The sequence below is a fragment of the Sus scrofa genome, chromosome 8 (assembly GCF_000003025.6).
Source record: "Sus scrofa isolate TJ Tabasco breed Duroc chromosome 8, Sscrofa11.1, whole genome shotgun sequence".
Lineage (NCBI taxonomy): Eukaryota > Metazoa > Chordata > Mammalia > Artiodactyla > Suidae > Sus > Sus scrofa.
The window spans coordinates 122,549,882-122,569,232 of NC_010450.4; the positions used below are offsets into that span (position 1 = coordinate 122,549,882).

At 35.5% G+C, this 19,351-nt stretch overlaps 1 long non-coding RNA gene across 1 annotated transcript in view; it reads right to left on the reverse strand.

The window, feature by feature from the left end:
• LOC110262187 overlaps positions 1,083-19,351 on the reverse strand; it is a 155,060-nt gene continuing 136,791 nt past the window's right edge. Inside the window, exons 3-4 of the long non-coding RNA XR_002346863.1 lie at positions 1,556-1,844; positions 1,083-1,276 (exon numbers count right to left, since the gene is read on the reverse strand). This is a non-coding gene — a long non-coding RNA (uncharacterized LOC110262187). The remainder of the gene's footprint in view (positions 1,277-1,555; positions 1,845-19,351) is intronic.

Below are 19,351 nucleotides of genomic sequence, written 5' to 3' on the forward strand. Positions count from 1 at the left end.
CTAAGGTAGACCCTTACTATATATTTATTAAATATTTGTCGTTGAGCAATGAAATGCTAATTAAAATATTTTGCTCCTTTAGAGAAAAGGGCAAAAGGATTGGCCAGTGGCACAGGATACGGTAAGGTCACTCAGACAGTAGCTGAATCAGTCAAAACTCCAGAGGAGAAACAGAGGATTAAAGGTTAAATGCTCTACAGCAATCAGTACACAATGAAGTTCTGGAAATTATAAGTTGGGACAGAGGTGAGGGAGGTCACACTTGAGAGTAGTCAAACTCTAAAGCCAGTAGTCAGTTGAAACGGAATTGCTCTTGCAGGTTTCAGAGGCCAAATAAAGAACAAGGATTATGGAAGGGCAGAGGGCCTGAAACAGTTTCATCAGTGAATAGAAACACCAAGTCAGTCTTATTCTACTAGGGTAGGAATGCCTGCATCCACTCATTTTATGCTTTCTGCTGTGTGTGTGTGGGCCTACACAATAAGCTAGTGCAAGTAAGTAAGTGCACAGCATTCCTCCAGAAGTGAAAATGAAAGAACTCGGAGTTGCTGTTGTGATGCAGCAGAAACAAATCTGATTACTAACCGTGAGTTGAGGGTTTGATTCCCGGCCTCGCTCAGTGGGTTAAGGATCCAGCACTGCCGTGAGCTGCGGTGTAGGTTGCAGACGTGGATCTGATGTTGCTGTGGCTGTGGCATAGGCTGGGGGCTACAGCTCCAATTCGACCCCTAGCCTGGGAAACTTCATATGCAATGGGTACTGCTCTGGAAAAAAAAAAAAAAAAAAAAGACAAAAAAAAATTAAAGTACTTATATATAAATCCGGTACTTTAATTTTTTTTTTTTGTCTTTTTGCAGAGCCCCACCCACAGCATATGGAGGTTCCCAGGTTAGGGGTTGAATGTACTTGCAATGCAGCACGACAATGGGAGAAAAAATTTATGTATGTATGTATGTGTAAGCAGGTTCCCATACTGTACAGTTGGGGAAAAAAAAAGTGTGTTGGGGAAATAACAATAAAAAATAAATTAAAAAAAAGAATGAAATAAAAATATTTTTATTGTTTATTAGATCTTCAAAACATTTAATTTTGAATGAAATAATATAAAACAGGCACTATCATTTTAAACACATTATTTCATTTTATATATTTAACTCCTAGCTTACAGAACTGTTATTCTTGGTAAGGCTTAAATAGGTATTATGTCCATTTCTAGATGACTTTTTCTTTCAAGTAGATGATGTTCCCTCTTTTCTCACTCTTATTAAGTAGAGATCTTGAGGGAAAAAAAAAAAAAGTCTCATTAGTAAAATGACTATAGATAATGTGACACAAATTTATAGCCAAAAAAAAAAAGAGCTTTTAATGGAGGCCCAGCCGTCATTGCTCAGTAACTTTAACATAGTTTATTCCAAATATATATGTAATAAAATATATTTATTTGTTCAGACATTTGTTTAAACTTTAGTGACTACGAGACAAAACCACAAAAATGTAAATCTTGTTAAGGCAAAATTCTTATGCGATATTGTATTGGTCATCTGTTGTGGCTTACCGTATTACTCCAGTGTTTAATGGCTTAGAGCAACATTTGTAATCTCATAGCTTCTTTGGTCAAGCATCTATGGGAGGCTTCTCTGGGTCCTTGGCTCAGGGTCTTTTGCAAGACTGCATCCAGATGTCTCCACTGGGGAAGATGCCACTCCTTATTGGTACAGTTCACTTTTCCATGGGCTGCTGGATGGAGGCCTCAGTTTCTCCTTGGCTGTGGGCTGGAGGCTGGCCTCAGATTCTTGTCCTGTGGGTCTCTCTATAGAGCAGCACACATAAAGGCAGTTGGCTTCCTTTACGTGAGGAAGAAGAGCCAGAGATACAGTATGAACAAGATGGGAGTCACAAAATCTTGTATTTTCAAAAGTAATATTCCTTTTCCATGTCCAGCCAATACTCAAGTGAAGGGGACTACAAAAGATTGTGAACGCAGGTAAGGGGGGGATCATTAAGGCTATCTTAAAGCCTGCCTACTGTTTTTGTCCACTGTATGGATTTTATCATATAGCTACCTCAGACACAGATAGATGCAGCCCCTCTAAAAGTATACTATAGGTTTGTAATGCACTGTGACAATTACTTCTTGCTAAGAAATGTAAGAAAGGCTCAGTTTGGCTTAGGTAGTAGTCTGTATTCCCCTTTAATCTAGATTTCTCTTTTGTGTACATCACTTGGCTCTTGTTTCTATGCCTTTCTTCCTTGGTGTGGATATCTCTTATTTCAGGATTCTTACTCTATTTGCAAGAAATTCTCAGTCCCCACTAATGCAATTGCTCAACGGTCACTTTAAGTACAGTCTTTATAAATTGATTTCTACAGAGTCTCTGCTTCCTTTAATATGTCCTGCAAAATGCTTGCTGCCTGTGTTAGCTGTTAACCTCAGGAATGACTTTTGTCTGTTTGCTTGGCCCTGCACCTCCTTCGCTTGCCTGAGAAATCTTTGTCTGCCCTTGTGTCTTTTATGCCATCTTATTTCTCTTTCTGATGCCGAGGTTAAGGCAGTGTTTTATATTCTATTCCCCTTGGCAAGATGAGTCAGTTTTGGGGTGTCTAAGTTGAAATGTGACCCTGCCATGTGTGCAGTGCCAAGACAACAGAACAATCTCAGGAATAATTCTCTTTACAGCATTTTATCATCACTATTTTATGTGCCACATGATGATGATAAGAGAAACGGTAGCTTCTCTGTTGAACTCTGACAAATTCTTTAAAATTTGTATTATCATAATTCCAAATATCAAGTGATTTATTTATTTAGACTCCCTCCCTCTCCGATAGCTAATTACCACCAGAAAGCCTTCCTCACAAGATTATTTTTCTAAATGACTAATTCTGTCTAATTTATTTCCATTTTATTCTGATGCAAACCTTCTAATAAAGTATAAGTATCTTTAAAAGGAAATTAATGTAGTGTATTAAAATACAGATCTTCTTGCTTTGTCCTTTCATTCGTAAGCTTTGATTCAATGGTATATAACAATAAAATACATGCACATACATTTTTAGTACTCCTTTTAATCTTTTTATTCCTTCAGTCTTACAAAAAATAACTACAGAGATAAGAAGAGACTTGTAATTTTATTCCAAAAGGGGGAAATAAATGATATAGTGCTTTTATAGCTGCTGTTTGTTTCTCAAATAGAGCTGGATGACTTATCTTTCTATTTCAGTTTAATGCAGTAAAATCTTCAAGTTGGTGTTCTGGCTTATTAACGATTTGGGGGGTTTGTTGAGGAAAACTACATAAAAATATGTAGATTGTGTGAATTCAGGTGTGTGATGTTTTCAACAGCCTACAAATCATAAAATGCAATTTTCTCCTTTTAGTGCCAAGTTCATGATACTAAATGGCTTAGAAAATTGTATTAGGTAATTTTCTCTAGTGCATTTGATGCAAATTGCACTAATATTGTGAAGTGCCTTTGTTTAACACATTTTCTTATAAGTTAGATAAATTAAGATTTCTGAAGGGTAGGATTGGATCAAGATGATTATGATTAGGGAGATGGCTTATTCCTCTCTAATAACATTAAATATAGTTAATTCCATGCATTACTGATGTAAACCTAAGTAACTTCACCACTTACTCTAATGACCACTTTCTTGCTTATCCTTTAGTAGATGAAGCGTACTTTGTCCAGGAGTTATACAATAAAATCTCTTTATTTCTGCATATGTATGTTGTCGATGTTACCAGTTTCCATAAAAAAATATTTTATCACTCAAAGTAGCTATTTTTGGAGACACCTAATAATGCCTCTTTTCATTTTTTGGGGTTTAAAAAGTCAGGCTGGATTTGGAAGCAAGATAAGACCCCCTCATGCCTTATAATGCCCAGGAAAAGGGTGTGAGTTATGTTTAAAAATATATATGGAATGATAAAGACCTTTGTGGAACAATGGATGAAACTGATGCTGATACAGGCAGATAAGAATGATTTACCCAGAGCAAGAGCCTGTCTTTGTTGTCGCCCATCTTTAATGTTAGCTTTCTATTTCTAGAAGACTTTTTTTCATGCTGCTCCCAGCCTGTCCTGCACTACCTGCTTTGAGGCTTTTACTTGTACAGGGTCTGGCATGTGTTGAGTGCTTGGCATGGAGTGAACATTCAATTGACAATTGTTGATTTTACAAATTAATTGATCTCTGGAGCTATCACTTCTCTTCACTCTGATGATAGCGTGCATAACTATAAATAACTGTTCTGAGTTACTTTTTAGGTTTAAAAAAAGCCTTAGTGTATTAATGACAGATAATATGCTATCTACCTCCCTTTCACCATCATTCTTTCCTTCGTACTTTTATTTCTTCAAGGAAGAAAACCTAACAGGGTAATTAATCTTACAGAAATTTCAGCCCCTTAAGGGAGACTGAGATTCAGGGAGATTTTACCTATGGTATCACATTAGCTAGCCAATGTCTTCTACTGAAACAAAATTAGATGAAAAACAGTTTGCAACCAAGCCAATTTAAAGAAAATTGATACCTCCTTAAAAATAGATGCTCTTCGAGTGCTCAAATTAGGATAGCATATTTAGCATAAGCATATTCTATAGTAGTACTTTTAAAACTCTTCCTGTTTTTATTCCTGAAATTCTAGGACACATTGGTTTACGTCTTAGTATTGTCATCAGTTCAGACATTTCTGTACTCATTTCATTTTGTTGAGGGATAATTGAAAATTAAGCCAGAGAAAAAGTTTAGGTTTAAGAAAAAGAAAATGAGACTAAAGCAGTTGGAAACAGAGAAATTATTAATAATGACATTTTAGGAGAGATGAAAGTAATGGTAATAAATTAAATACAAACCTTAGAACTTTTAGGAAGTAGGGAGTTTAGGTTGAATTTGAATGTGTGAATTGTCTTCTACCACAAGGTTCTTATAACCTAAGCTTTATGTCGGGATAATGAGATTGAGCCAGTACTGAGAAAAAAATGGCATACTGTCATTTTCATGAGATGTGGTTTGCAAATGTTATTGATTTGACAATCCCAAAGATAGAATAAGCCAGACCCAAGAGAAGGGGACTATGCCCATTAGTTGATCAGAGCAGCCTGCAATTGACCAGGAAGACTTGGGGCTGAGACAAAATGGTCCTACAGAAATGGGGAATTCCTATTGTGGCTCAGTGGATTGAGAACCTGACATAGTGTCCATAAGGATGTGGGTTCAATCCTTGGCCTTGCTCATTGGGTTAAGGAGCTGGGTTGCCACAAGTTACAGTGTAGGTCACAGATGCAGTTCAGATCTGGCGTTGCTATGGCTGTGGCCCAGGCCCACAGCTGAAGCTCTGATTTGATCTGTAGCCTGGGAACTTCCATACATTGCAGGTGCAAAAGGACCAAAAAAAAAAAAAAAGAAAAAAAAAGGTCTTACAGAAATGAGAGATTTAAGACAGGTAGATTTTATGATAGATTTTCCAAATATATCATAGATCTTGAGTAGCAGAGTAAATTTGAAACCAGTTATCTGACATCTAGTCTAGACTTATTTCACATATACCCAGATCTTTTTTCCAAAAACATAAGTAAATGCTGAAGATTTTTAATGCAAGTGAAGACTTAGTATTGATGTTTAAATAAAAGAGATTCTAGAAGGTGTTGACAATATGAATAGTTTAGTACCTATATTCTTAAAACCATATAGCCTACATCCCAGTGTCACATGGAGAAATTTAGCAATATTTGATAATGATGAAACAGGGATGACTTGCCCTTGCTGCATCTGCATTAGTCTGATGATTGTTTTCTTAAGAATTTGCAGCAGTATAGTATTCTGTGACAGTAATTAAATGTCCGTGATACACCAATATCACAGAAATTAGAAAAAGGCAAAAACATTTTTATTTTCTGCCATGATTTGGAATGTTTCCAACAAATGCTTTCATCCAGGATTTTGTCACTGATTTCACAGACCCTTGCTATTAATATTCCTGTCATAAAGAGAGAGAAGATAAGCCATTAACTTCTACCACAATGGAGAAAATTAGACATGTACTTGAGAACTGTAAAGAGAAGCATTGCCATCTACTTCTATAATGGAGGTAGATTATTCAGAAAAAGGATTCATGGAAAAGAGCCTTATGATTGCAAGTTATTACTCTAATGGAAGTGATTAAGAGTTAAGAGTATCAGTGTGGTTTGATTTGCTTTAAAACATAACTCATAGATAGCTTGACCTTTCTCAAGACTCAGGGTCCAGATATTAGTATCAGTGAATAAAATGATAGTGAATATCATAGAAAGCAACTGCTGGCATGCTTTGGGGAACTTGAAAAAAATGTGTTCTTATGTTTGTTCCAATGTTCATGTTAATATCTGAAAACTCAGTATATTTCATTTTTCTTCTTTACATTAGAGTTTGTCTCCAAATATATAGTGTTTCTCTGTATGGTTTTCATGGATTTAAAAAATCTAAATTCTAAAAATATTCCAAATATTGATAGATATGTTTAGTTTCCTAGCGTCTATATTTAAGTTCATGCTGTAGGATTACTTCTTTAAAAAAAAATTCAGTAGCATAAAAATCACATTTTTAAAACTTAAAACTGGTCTTTACTTTGACATACTATCCAGTCACAGAAAAGCAAGGTTATTTCAAAATTAGAATCAGAGCTTTCCAAAATGTGACAAGGCAGAGACAGAAGTGAGCACCAACTGGCTAGGAAAATTACTATCTCATGAATTTCTAGACCCATCATGATTCTAATTGTTAATATATGTATTTTATAAACACTTTTTTAGTACTTATTCTATGCAAGAAAGTGCTTTTCATATAAGGTGTTCTCCTCTATTTGTCTACTTCTTGCAACAACTACATGTGATGACTGCTTTTATTTTATGTAATTTTATGTCTTTAACTGACTGAGATCAAAAGAGGTGTAGTACTTGCCCAAATTTGCCCTGATATGGTCATTCTACATGAATTATACATATAGAATGGAATACATATCAGTCTTGACTTGAATATTGCTATCGACTATATTTCTCCTATTTATGTGGACTAAGATTAGATTTTGTTCTTGCCAGTTCTATTACATTCCTGGCACCAGTGGGGCTCACAGACAATCCCCAAATCTTTTTAACATAAACTAAACTAATTTAGATATTTATTATGTTCTATATGTATTCTTTGCAAATATAGCTTTATATCAGGACCTTCCTGGTGGCTCAGTGTGTAAAGGATCCAGCATTGTTATTGCTGTGACACAGGTTCAATCCTAATCCCTGGCCTCAGAATGTCCTCATGCCATGGGTGGAGCCAAAACCCTCACATCTTTATATTTATTTGCATTGACTTTCATATCGTTTGTATCATATTTTACTGAGGTGTTAGTAATCATATAACATTGATTAGGCCTTTATGATTTTAGTTACTCTTAAATTCATTTAATAGTCACAATAAGAGGTACCACAATCTCTAACTGGTTGTGATAGTGCCCATAAGCAAGTAACTATGATATAAGGGACCCAGGAACCCTAGGTACCAGCTTGAAGGCCTCCCTGAACCTGCTGCAGTACATGACAACTGTCAACTACAGCTAGAGGAAGAATTTTTATGGTAATAATAAGTGGTATTTTTTTCCAGGTATACAAGTAGAAGCTCCTAATTTTAAAATTATAATTTACATAATAATAGCAATAGTCACAGAGCTATTAATAAGAGAGCAGAGACTAGAGTTTAAGTCTCCTACCTATGGAGATATCCAATAGAGTTTGAAATTTGTTCTAATGCAAACCGAAAAAATCAAGAGCAGATGTTGATCTAAAATGATTATAACGCCACATTCTAAGAAAAAACGTAAGTGAAAAGCTCTCAGAAGTGGTAGTGTTATATTTAGTTGTGTAGATGATCTAAGCAAACTGAAAGTCCTATTACACAATATAGAGCTTAGCACAAGTGATTCTGTTAAAAAAAAAAAACAGCTTCATTTAATACTTTCATTCTGCAATCATGCAGTATTTGGAGTGTCAGTAATTTTAAAGTGAACTGACTTTCCCTTTAGAAATCATAAAGGATACATTATTGTTCTATATATTCATTACAGTGAATAGCATTAACAACATAGGTAATTATAACTACGAGTGTTATAACATCCCATACACGGTGGTAAATATAAGTATAGAACTAGCTTGAAATTTTCCTAAACTAGGCTATTCCATATTATAAGCCACTCTCTTCTGTAACTTCATTCCCCCTTTTTATTTATGTATAATTGTTTTATTAGCTTTTTTGTTTTGCTTTTAATGCATTTTATTTTTTAGAGCAGTTTTAGGTTCACAGCACTACTGAGCAGAAGATACTGATTTCTCACACACTCTCCTACTCCCACACATACCTAGCCTCTCACATTATCAACATCCCCACCCAAGGTGGCACATTTGTTACCAAGGATGAACCTACAATGATACCTCATAGCCCCCAAAGTCAGTAGGTTATATTAGAGTTTGCTCTTAGTGTTGTGTATTCTACAGTTTTGGATAAACATATAATGACATTTTGGGGGAGGTGGGAACATAATTCAACCCACGACATCTGCATATAGTACTAAGAGCAAGTTAAAAGTCTTGAACCTTAGTATTCACACTCCAAAGCCAATGCTATGTCTTTATTTCCAGGCTTCAAAAGCTCTTCATGGCAAAATAATTCAGGATATTTTAGGAGTTCCCATTGTGGCACAGCAGAAAAGAATCTGACCAGGAACCACGAGGTTGGGGGTTCGATCCCTGGCCTTGTTCACTGGGTTAAGGATCCCGCGTTGCTGTGAGCTGTGGTGTAGGTCGCAGACATGGCTTGGATCTTGCGTTGCTGTGGCTGTGGCTGTGGCGTAGGCCAGCAGCTGCAACTCTGATGCGACCCCTAACCTGGGAACTTCCATATGCCATGGGTGTGGCCCTAAAAAGCAAAATCAATCAATCAAGCAGTAAATCAGGATAATTTAAAATACCTTTCATCCGCTTAATTATAGTGCAACAATATTTGAGCATCTCAGGGAAAGAATACACTGCCATTCTCATTACCATTTAGTTTTTGCTAGCTCTAGGCACTGAGCTAGTGAATTGCATATAGATTATAAATATTTTAATTCTCACAACTGGATGTGATATATATGTTATCCTACCTTTACAGAGACATTACTTAGCTTGGCCAACTAATATGCCAAGACCACAAATCGGTTAACAGAGTGATGCAACTGGTACCCTGATCTGTTAATTAAGTCATTCATAATACCATACCATAATACCATATAAAATGCTTATTTATTCCACTCCATTTCTTGAGTATAGTCTTATGTTAGATGTGTCGTAATCTCTCCAAGTCAATTCGTCCAGACAAATCCTTATTAAAGCAACTTCTAGTGGTTCCTACCTTACTTTCCTTTCATTCACACAAGCTTTCTTTCTGTTTCTTTAAACACATCATGTTCCCTCTTCCCGCAGGCCCTTTTCATGTACTTATTTATCAAACTGACTCTATTTTGTGCACTCTTTCTAATAAAATCAGTTTTTTCAGAATCTGGTAAGTGGGACACAATACTTGTACCTCTTTCACATTATAGCAGTGGCTATACTATAACTATAATAAAATCTCATAATCAAAAAAACAAAAACAAAAACAAACTTGGAGGAGTTCTCCTGCAGTATAGCAGGTTAAGGATCCAGCATTTTCACTGCAGAGGCTTGGATCACTCATTCAGCACAGGTGTGATCCCTGGCCTGGGAACTTCCACATGCCTCAGACATGGCCAAAAAAATAAAAATAAAAAACCTGTGCGACAGGTACTTTCCCAATAAATAAATATAAACATCCTGATCTTAATCCCCATAAATAGTAGAAACATATTACACAGCTAATATTCAAATCAAGACCAATATATATTCCGCTCTATTTGTATCATTAAGACCATATCAGGAAGAATTTGGGCAAATACCTCACCTGTTTTGGTCTCTGTTAAATACGTAAAGTTATGTATAATAAAAGCAGTCACCACAAATAGTTGTTATGAGAAGTGGACAAATATACGAGAAGCACTTAGAATAGTTCTTCTGTACAATAAGTCCTAAAACAGGGCTTGTAAGATAAAGGAATATATTAAATATTAGAATCATTATGGGTCTAGAAATTCATGGGATAGTGAGTAATTTTCCTAGTTAATTGGTGCTCACTTCTATCTCTGTTTGTCACATTTGCACAACTCCGATTCTGATTTCCAAGTAATCTGGAATAGTAGGTGATATTAAATATATGATTATTTTTCAATAAAATTGTTAAACTTAAGTACAACACAATCTCAGATATTATAAATTATAAAAAATTATGAAATTATGCATAACATATCTTTATTTTAATTTCATCAAATTTTTGAAGTTTATTTTGTCTTTAGAAAAAAATATTTTCAAACTTTAAACAAATGCATACATAATTTTCCTTTGTAAAATTTTCACTAGTATCATAGTAAGGATTCAAGGCATAAATCAAGAATGTAAAATAAAATATGATAAAACCAAGAGGTGGTTCTTTGAAAAAGTAAAGAAAATTGACAAACCCTCTGGTCAAACTCACCAAGAAGAAGAGGGAGAGAACCCAAATAAGGAAAATAAGAAAGGAAAAAGGCGAAATCTCAACAGATACTGCAGAAATACAAAACAAAACAAAACAAAACAAAAAAAAAAAAGAGAGTGAGAGAGAGAGAGCGAAAGAGAGAGAGAATACTATGAACAATTATATGCCAACAAATTTGATAACCTAAAAGAAATGGACAACTTTCTAGAGACATACAGCCTGCCAAAACTGAATCAAGAAGAAATAGGTCATTTGAACAGAACAATCACTAGAAATGAAATTGAATAGGTAATAAAAACACTCCCTTACAAACAAAAGTCCAGAACCAGATGGCTTCAAGGGCAAATTCTACCAAACATACAAAGAAGAACTTATACCAATCATTCTTAAACTTTTCCAAAATGTTGAAGAAAAAGGAACACTCCCAAAGACATTCTGTGAAGCCACCATCACCATAATATCAAAACCAAAGATACTACCAAAATCTCAGGCTGATATCTTTGATGAATATAGACGCAAAAATTCTCAACAAAATTTTAGCCAGCTGAATGCAACAACACATGGAAAAGATCATAACCACAACCAAGTGGGATTCATCCCAAGTTTACAAGGATGGTTCAACACACACACAAATCAATCAACGTCATACACCACATTAACAAAGTCAAAAACCACATGATCATCTCAATAGATGCAGAACAAGCATTTGAGAAAATCCAATATCCATTCATGATAAAAACTCTTATCAAAGTGGGTATAGATGGAGCATACCTTAACATGATCAAAGCCATTCATGACAAACCCACAGCAAATATAATACTCAATGGAGAAAAGCTGAAAGCCTTCCCACTAAAATCTGGAACAGGACACCCACTCTCATCACTGTTACTCAACATAGCGATGTCCTAGCCATAGCGATCAGACAAACAGAAGAAATAAAATGTATCCAAATTGAAAGAGAAGAGGTAAAATTGTCACTGTATGCAGATGGCATGATACTATATATAGAAAACTTTAAGGACTCCACAGAAAACTACTTGAACTGATCAACGAATTCAGCAAAGTAGCAGGATACAAGATTAACATTCAGAAATTGGGTGTGTTTTGTATACTAATGATGAAATATTAGAAAAGGAATACAAAAATACAATACCTTTTAAAATTACACACCAAAAAATCAAATACCTGGGAATACACCTGACCAAGGAGGTAAAGGACTTATATGTCGAGAACTATAAAACATTAATAAAGGAAATTAAAGAGAACATTGTAAATCAACTATAATAATTTTTTAAAAGAAAAAAGAAACAAATAGACAAAAGAAGAAAAAAGCCTTTTTGAGGTGAAAAACCTCTGTACGTGTAGGTTCAAAGCACCCATTACATCCAAGTTAAATGGAATTTAAAAGACCCAATCCAAGCACATTCTGGCCAACTTTGGGACTAAAAGAATGAAAAGAAAATTTTGCAAGGCCCTAAGCCAAAAATGTTTAACTACAAAAAATGAAAATAAGCCTGGCCTCAAACGTCTTTTCCATTGTGTGAATTAGTAGATGACAAGGGATTAATGCCCATGGAATTTTAAAGAGAAACAATGTCATCTAAGAATTTTGTGCCTAGACATACTTTGTGTGAAAGCTACAGAAGAAAGTACTCTCAAATGTGCGATATGTCACTCACATGAAATCCTTGAAAAAAATTATTTGAAATATATGCTTGTACTCCCTGAGAAGGAAACAAAATTTTTAAAGCTTTCAAAATTAGGTAATTGTATAAAATGACTGGTTGCAAACACCAAACCATTTAGGACTTAGAGAGATGCAAAAATTAATTTTTGTAAGTGTGGTTATGAATGGTTGCCAACTTTGAAGATTATTTTTTTATTTTTTAATCATTTATATGTATTTTTTTTTGTACTGTACATCATGGTGACCCAGTTACACTTACATGCATACATTTTTTTTTTCTCACATTACATGTTCCATCATAAGTGACTAACTAGACAGAGTTCCCAGTGCTACATAGCAGGATCCCATTTCTAATCCATCCCGAAGGCAACGTTCTGCATCTATTTACCCCAAGCTCCCAGTACCTCCCACTCCCTCCCCTTCCCCCTTGGCAACCACAAGTCCATGATTTTCTTTTCTGTGGAAATGTTCCTTTGTGCTGGATATTAGATTCCAGATGTAAGTGGTATCATATGTTATTTGTCTTTCTCTTTCTGACTTACTTGAAGCTTACTTTTAAATTAGAAGATATGCAGTGTTTGGGAGGAAGGAAGGAAAAGAGAAAGGGAAGAAAGGAGGGGGGACAGAGAGAGCACTTTGAGGATGTTTAAACATAAGGCAGAGAAATGGGAAAATAAAGGTGGGAAGAGGAGTTCCCGTCGTGGCGCAGTGGTTAACAAATCCGACTAGGAACCATGAGGTTGCGGGTTCAGTCCCTGCCCTTGCTCAGTGGGTTAATGATCCGGCGTTGCCGTGAGCTGTGGTGTAGTTTGCAGATGCGGCTCGGATCCCGCGTTGCTGTGGCTCTGGCCTAGGCTGGAGGATACAGCTCTGATTGGACCCCTAGCCTGGGAACCTCCATATGCCATGGGAGCGGCCCAAAGAAATAGCAAAAAGACAAAAAGACAAAAAAAAAAAAAAAAAAGTGGGAAGAAAAATTGTGCTTTAACTTAGTAGTCAGCAAATTTTGCTATGCATTGGAATGTGCTGGGAATCTTTATAAAACACTGATGCCTGAAGAATAAAATAAGAGACAATATGGACTCCAAATGAATTAAAGACAATTAAACAATGATGAATTTATTATTTATTCAGAAGTAAATGCTTATTCTCTTTGGATCAGTTCTAGCCATTGAGGATATCATGATGGACAAAACAGAATAGATAACTGCCCAATGGAGCTGGTATTCTAGTGGGGAGATGTTAACTTCTCTCTATAAAACTTTGGCACTGTTGGTGCTCCCTTCTCACTCTTTTTTTGGTTTTTTTCCTGCCTTGATGACATCAACATCATGCTTTGTAAATATTCCTTCTATCTCTTTGGATATTATTTCTTAGTCTTCTTTTTCTCCATAAACTATAATGGCTGGTATTTCTCAGAGGTCTTTTTTGTATTCTTTTCTCATTTCACACATTTTCCCATGGATAGTCTATTCAGGCGCATATAATAGGGGAGGAAAAGTTTTTCCCTCTACTCTTATAAATTTTCAGCTAGAAAAGTGCCAGTTAACAGGAGAAAAATAAATGGAAGTTTATTAACATGTGTACCTCATGTATAGAAGGGAGATAACCAGGGAAGAATGAATAACTCAAAGCAGTGGCTTAAGACTCAGGGTTACATAGTTCATCAACAAATATTGATAAATGTGTGGGAAAATGGTAGAGCAGAAGAAAGCAGTTTTAAGCTTTCACAGACTGCAAGTTGTGCGAAAGTGAATATATGGAAGGAAGATAACGGTAGATAAAGGCTAGTTAATCAAGTTTGTTATGTGAATTCCTCTGGCACTATCTTCAGTTTGATGGGAATTAAAGCTGTTTCTGGTGATTAACTTTTGTCCTTTCTGGTAGAGAGAGACACCTTTGGAAATACATGGCTTGCTTTTAGGCAAATATCTGCTTCTTCTCAGTTGCCTTCAGCCCAAACTAATATTTATACCAAAGTGCACATTTTGGGGTGGTATATGCTGCTACCCTTCGTTATACAGCTGGATATTTATGTTCAAGGAGCTCTCTGCCATGACTTCTAAGACCATATATTTAATTGCCTACTGACATCTCACTTGCAGTACTGGTAAGTGACTCTAATATTATGTCTGCACCCTCTCCTACCCCAAATTTGTCCTCTGCTTTGGTTTTCTTATTTGCGCAAATAGGACCAGGCTGGAACCTGGTTGTTCTTTCTCCCCCGTGTGGATTACCCAGTCAATTAGAAATTTGTTTCTGCCTACTAATATTTATCTAATTTGTCTGTTTATATTCATTCTCAATATTAATACCTTACCTATAATCATCTATTCCATAGAAACCATATAAATTTCTTCCCAGCCCCCATGCCCACTCTGTGCTTCACAATGCAGCCAGATCACTTTCGTTTTTTAAATTTATAGCATAGTTGATTTACAGTGTTGTGCCAATTTCTGCTGTATGCATAGTGACCTAGTCATACATATACATTCTTTTTCTCATACCACCTTCCATCATGTTCTATCTCAAGAGATTGGATATAGTTCCCTGTGCTATACAATAGGACCTCATTTCTTACCCATTCTAAATGTAATAGTTTGCATCAAACCCTTATCATGGCCTGCATGACCAGACCCTAATTTCCCTAACCGCTTTTCCCTTCTCATTTTTAGTTTGAATATAGTTAACTTCTTTCATTTATAAGAATATACCATGTAATTGATTCTCTTAAACAAGCTGCCCTTCACTGGGATATTTTTTAGCTCCTCGTATTCTCAATCAGCTATTCCAGAAAGCTTTACCTGATACCCTAAATTTGGATTATATGTCCTTATCCATGTTCTTGTCATATATTCATATACTTCCTCTATATTGGCATTTCTCACACTGGAGTATCATTGCCTGTGGGGCTGACTTGATGAAGTCAGGGACAGTGTTTTTCCTGTTCACCAGTTTATTTCTAGCATCTAGCAAAATGACTGGCACAAGTAAGTCTTATTTAATAAATGAGCAATTATAATCTCTTGATTTAGATTTTTAATAGCATATACTTAATTTTATTCCTATTTCTTTATAAAATTGGTAAATGCATTTTTTAAAGTTGTGTTTTTTAAAAAGAGTGGATAGAAATAATTAGATCCATCTTGCTTGTCAGGGTGAAATAGCAACCTTCTTTCTCTCCATTTTGCTTCTTTCTCTATACTGCAAAGTATAGGAACAAAGGAAAAATAACTGATCGTATTATTTAATATACTGCATATAGTCTTCAGATATAACTATAAGCCATTATTTTAAAAACACATCGGCTAATCTTGTTCTGTCATTTTATTTATGTAGATAATGCATTTTACAATGCATTTTTCATAGACATTAAGAACACGTATATGCTTTGTAATATTTGTCCACCTCTTAATATAATTGGATTATATTTTTCTATTACTAGCAAATGGTCTTCAGAAATATAGGTAAATTAGAGTGCCCAACTGGTTTTGCCGTTAGTATTCATTATTTTATATACTATTACATATCCCTTTAAATTCCCTCTCTCAACTAAATGTATGCTTTAATATTTTATCATAAAGAATACTTCATTTTCTTTATAAGTGTAATGGTACTTATTGCTTTTTGGTTCCCTATTTTTTTCACATAGCCTCCTAAAGATGATATGACTAAGATGACTACTAGGGTACTATAGTTAAGATAAAGAGATATTATTGATTTGTAAATTGAAGTATTATAATATGTGTGTCCTATTTCTGGCCTCTTTTAATATGGTTTAATACCTCATTCCATTTTTATTGCCTCTAGGTAGTGAACAAATGTCTTCATTGAATTGCACAAAGAGATACATAAATCTTATTCCTGAGAAAATTACATTTAGTTCAGAGCTCATCAATGTGTATGAGTAATTTGAATTTATTTTTCAAATGTGCTTTGCCTTTACATATTTTAAATGGATTTTATCAACCTTTGTACTTCTTAATTACCTTACGTTGTTAGGTCTTTTGGAATTCAACCAATTTCCATAATCTCAAGAAAATTAAAATAAGTTTTTCTGCAAATTTTAAAACTTCACCTTCTTTTCCAGATCATTTACAAAAGGATTGACTAGGAGACACAGTTCTGGATTCTAAACTAACCCTCCTAATTAACCTTTTTGCTTCCTGAGGATTTGGAACTTATTTCCACTCAATTTCTGCCACTTAACTTGTTTTTAATGGCTTAGGGCTGTCCACAGGGGACTAGAGGGCCCTAAGCAAATCATTTTGCAGTCTCATTGCTTAATATTTTTATTCATATGAAATCCTGTGAAAGTTAACATCAAGGACATCCTTAAAATATAAAGCTCCGAGGAGCTGTGTATAAAGACTATAGTTTTTAGGTAGCAAACACATTCCCAGTCCTTCCTCCAGCCTTTTTTATGAGTCAGTTTAGATTTCATACCGAATTACCTGGGGAAGAATGTTAAAAATGTGGGTTCCGGGAGTTCCCATTGTGGCTCAGCGGTAACAAACTCAACTAGTATGCTTAAGGAATGAAGTTCGATCCCTGGCCTCACTCAGCGGGTTAAGGATCCAACATTTCCATGAGCTGTAGGTCACAGATATGGCTCAGATCTGGCATTGCTGTGTCTGTGGTGTAGGTCAGAGGGTACAGCTCCAATTCAACCCCTAGCCTGGGAACTTTCATATGCCACAGGTGCAGAGCTAAAAAAAAAAAAAAAAAAATGTGGGTTCCTTTGCCTCCCCTTAGATCTGTTGAATCAGAATCTGGCATGGTTTGGCTGACTCGTGTTACCCTTTTAAGAAACAGCCTCTATGAATACAAGCTGCCCATGCATTGCTTCTCAAGGTTTTGTCTATGGATTAGAACATTCAGCATCATGAGTTTGGCAGAAAGGCGGAATCTCAGACCTCTTCCCAGGCACTGAATCGGAATAATCAAAAATAAATAAATATATAAAGCTGAAGTTAACTTTTTCCCCCCCTTTTCACAGGAAAAAAAAATTAAATTTTTAACAGTACTCTTAGGCATTGTCCCATTAAAAATGAGAAGCACTTTATAGACCACTTTGAGAAGCAGTGCAGTATAAGGAAACAATCACGTGTCATTTTTAGAACAAACTCTAGATTTCATTTTCTCCTAAGCCTGACTTTCTTCTCTAGCACTTGTGATTACCTCAGTCAAGGCCTTGCAGTATCTATGTTTTTTTTTTTTTTTTTTTTTTTTTTTATTGGATACTGAACTATATGCTCTACATATGATTCTTGCCTGATAGAACTTGCTGTATAGAACATTATGTTTTACTTCCTATTATAATTTTTCAAAGAATTAAAGTAGAGATGAGGCACTATGTCTCCTTTATCCTAGTGTGTTAAGGAAAAAATATTCATTACTCTTGTTAAAGATGAAAGAAGACTTTATTCAAGAGGGATGAATACAATGAGATTTTACAAAAGGGGAAAGAGATTGGGCTCATTTCAAATGCAACAAGGATACATGGAAATTTACAGAAAGGAAAAGGATAGGGGTTAGAAGATAGAAAACTACTAGGAGGAAAGATCAAGCATAGGAGGATTTTTCCTAAACCAACTCAACAGGATTCTTGCTGAAGGCAAGCTAGGTGATGAGATTCCTTCCTTCCTTCTTCTTTTTTTCTTTTTTTTCCTTTTTAAGGCCCCACCTGAGTGGCATATGGAAATCCCTGGCAAGAGGTCAAATCATAACTGCAGCTGCCAGCCTATGCCACAGCCACAGCAACACCAACACAGGATTTGAGCCACGTCTGTGACCTACGCCCCAGCTTGTGGCAATGCTGGATTCTTAACCACTGAGCGAGGTCAGAGATCGAACCCACATCTTCATGGAAACCACATCAGTTTCTTAACCCACTGAGCCACAACAGGAACTCTGTGAAGAGGTATTGAGAGTGGTGGATAAGGAATTTGGTTAGATATCCAAAGTGATAGTATATCTAGAGTGAGTGATTTAACTAAATTGACTCAGTAGGTTTCTTGCCAAAACTGAACTAAGTGAATCAAAGACAGTGTCCAGGTTTGGGACCTGGTCAAAAAGGGGATTCAGATTAACCTGACTCAAATTTGGCAAAGGAAAGGATCTTCGTTGGGTGTTACATATGTGTTTTATTGCCTTCTGTATATTGGGGAATTTTAAAAGCCATGTTAATTTTCCTCTTTCATAATATTCTGGCTTCTTGGAAATTGCCTGATTTTCATTATTTTTGTTTGTTTGTTTAAATGTTTAAATATAATGTTTTTTTTCTCATTATAGCTGGTTTACAGTGTTCTGTCAATTTCTACTATACGGCATGGTGATCCAGTTACACATACATGTATACATTCTTTTTTCTCACATTATCATGCTCCATCATAAGTGACTAGATAAAGTTCCCAGTGCTACACAGCAGTATCTCATTGCTAATCCATTCCAAAGGCAATAGTCTGCATCTATTAACCCCAAGTTCCCAACCCATCCTGCTCCCCACCCCCTGGCAACCACAAGTCTATTCTCCAAGTCCATGATTTTCTCTTCTGTGGCAAGGTTCATTTGTGCCGTATATTAGATCCCAGATATAAGTGATATCATGGTATTTGTCTTTCTCTTTCTGACTTACTTCACTTAGTATGAGAGTCTCTAGTTCCATCAATGTTTCTGCAAATGGCATTATTTTGGATGTGGTGTGGTATATATACACAATGGAATACTACTCAGCCGTAAAAAAGAACAAAATAATGTTATGAATCTCATTTTTTTAGAACAGCTGAGTTTTAACCTGTATTATAAAAAACTCAGATAAAAAGTTTTATCTTTATAATCAATAAATTTTAAGTTGAAGTTGTGATTACACAATATCTAATAACCATTTGCCCCTCTGTGAATAGAATATAAGCATGTGTTTTTAATCATATACTAAGCCTCTTAGTAAATTCATTAACCACTGCCACTTATATTTAGTAGTTTGTCTATCTCAAAAGTACCAGTCCAAATGAATATATGGATGTGGACTTAAAACCAAAAGCTGAAGTGG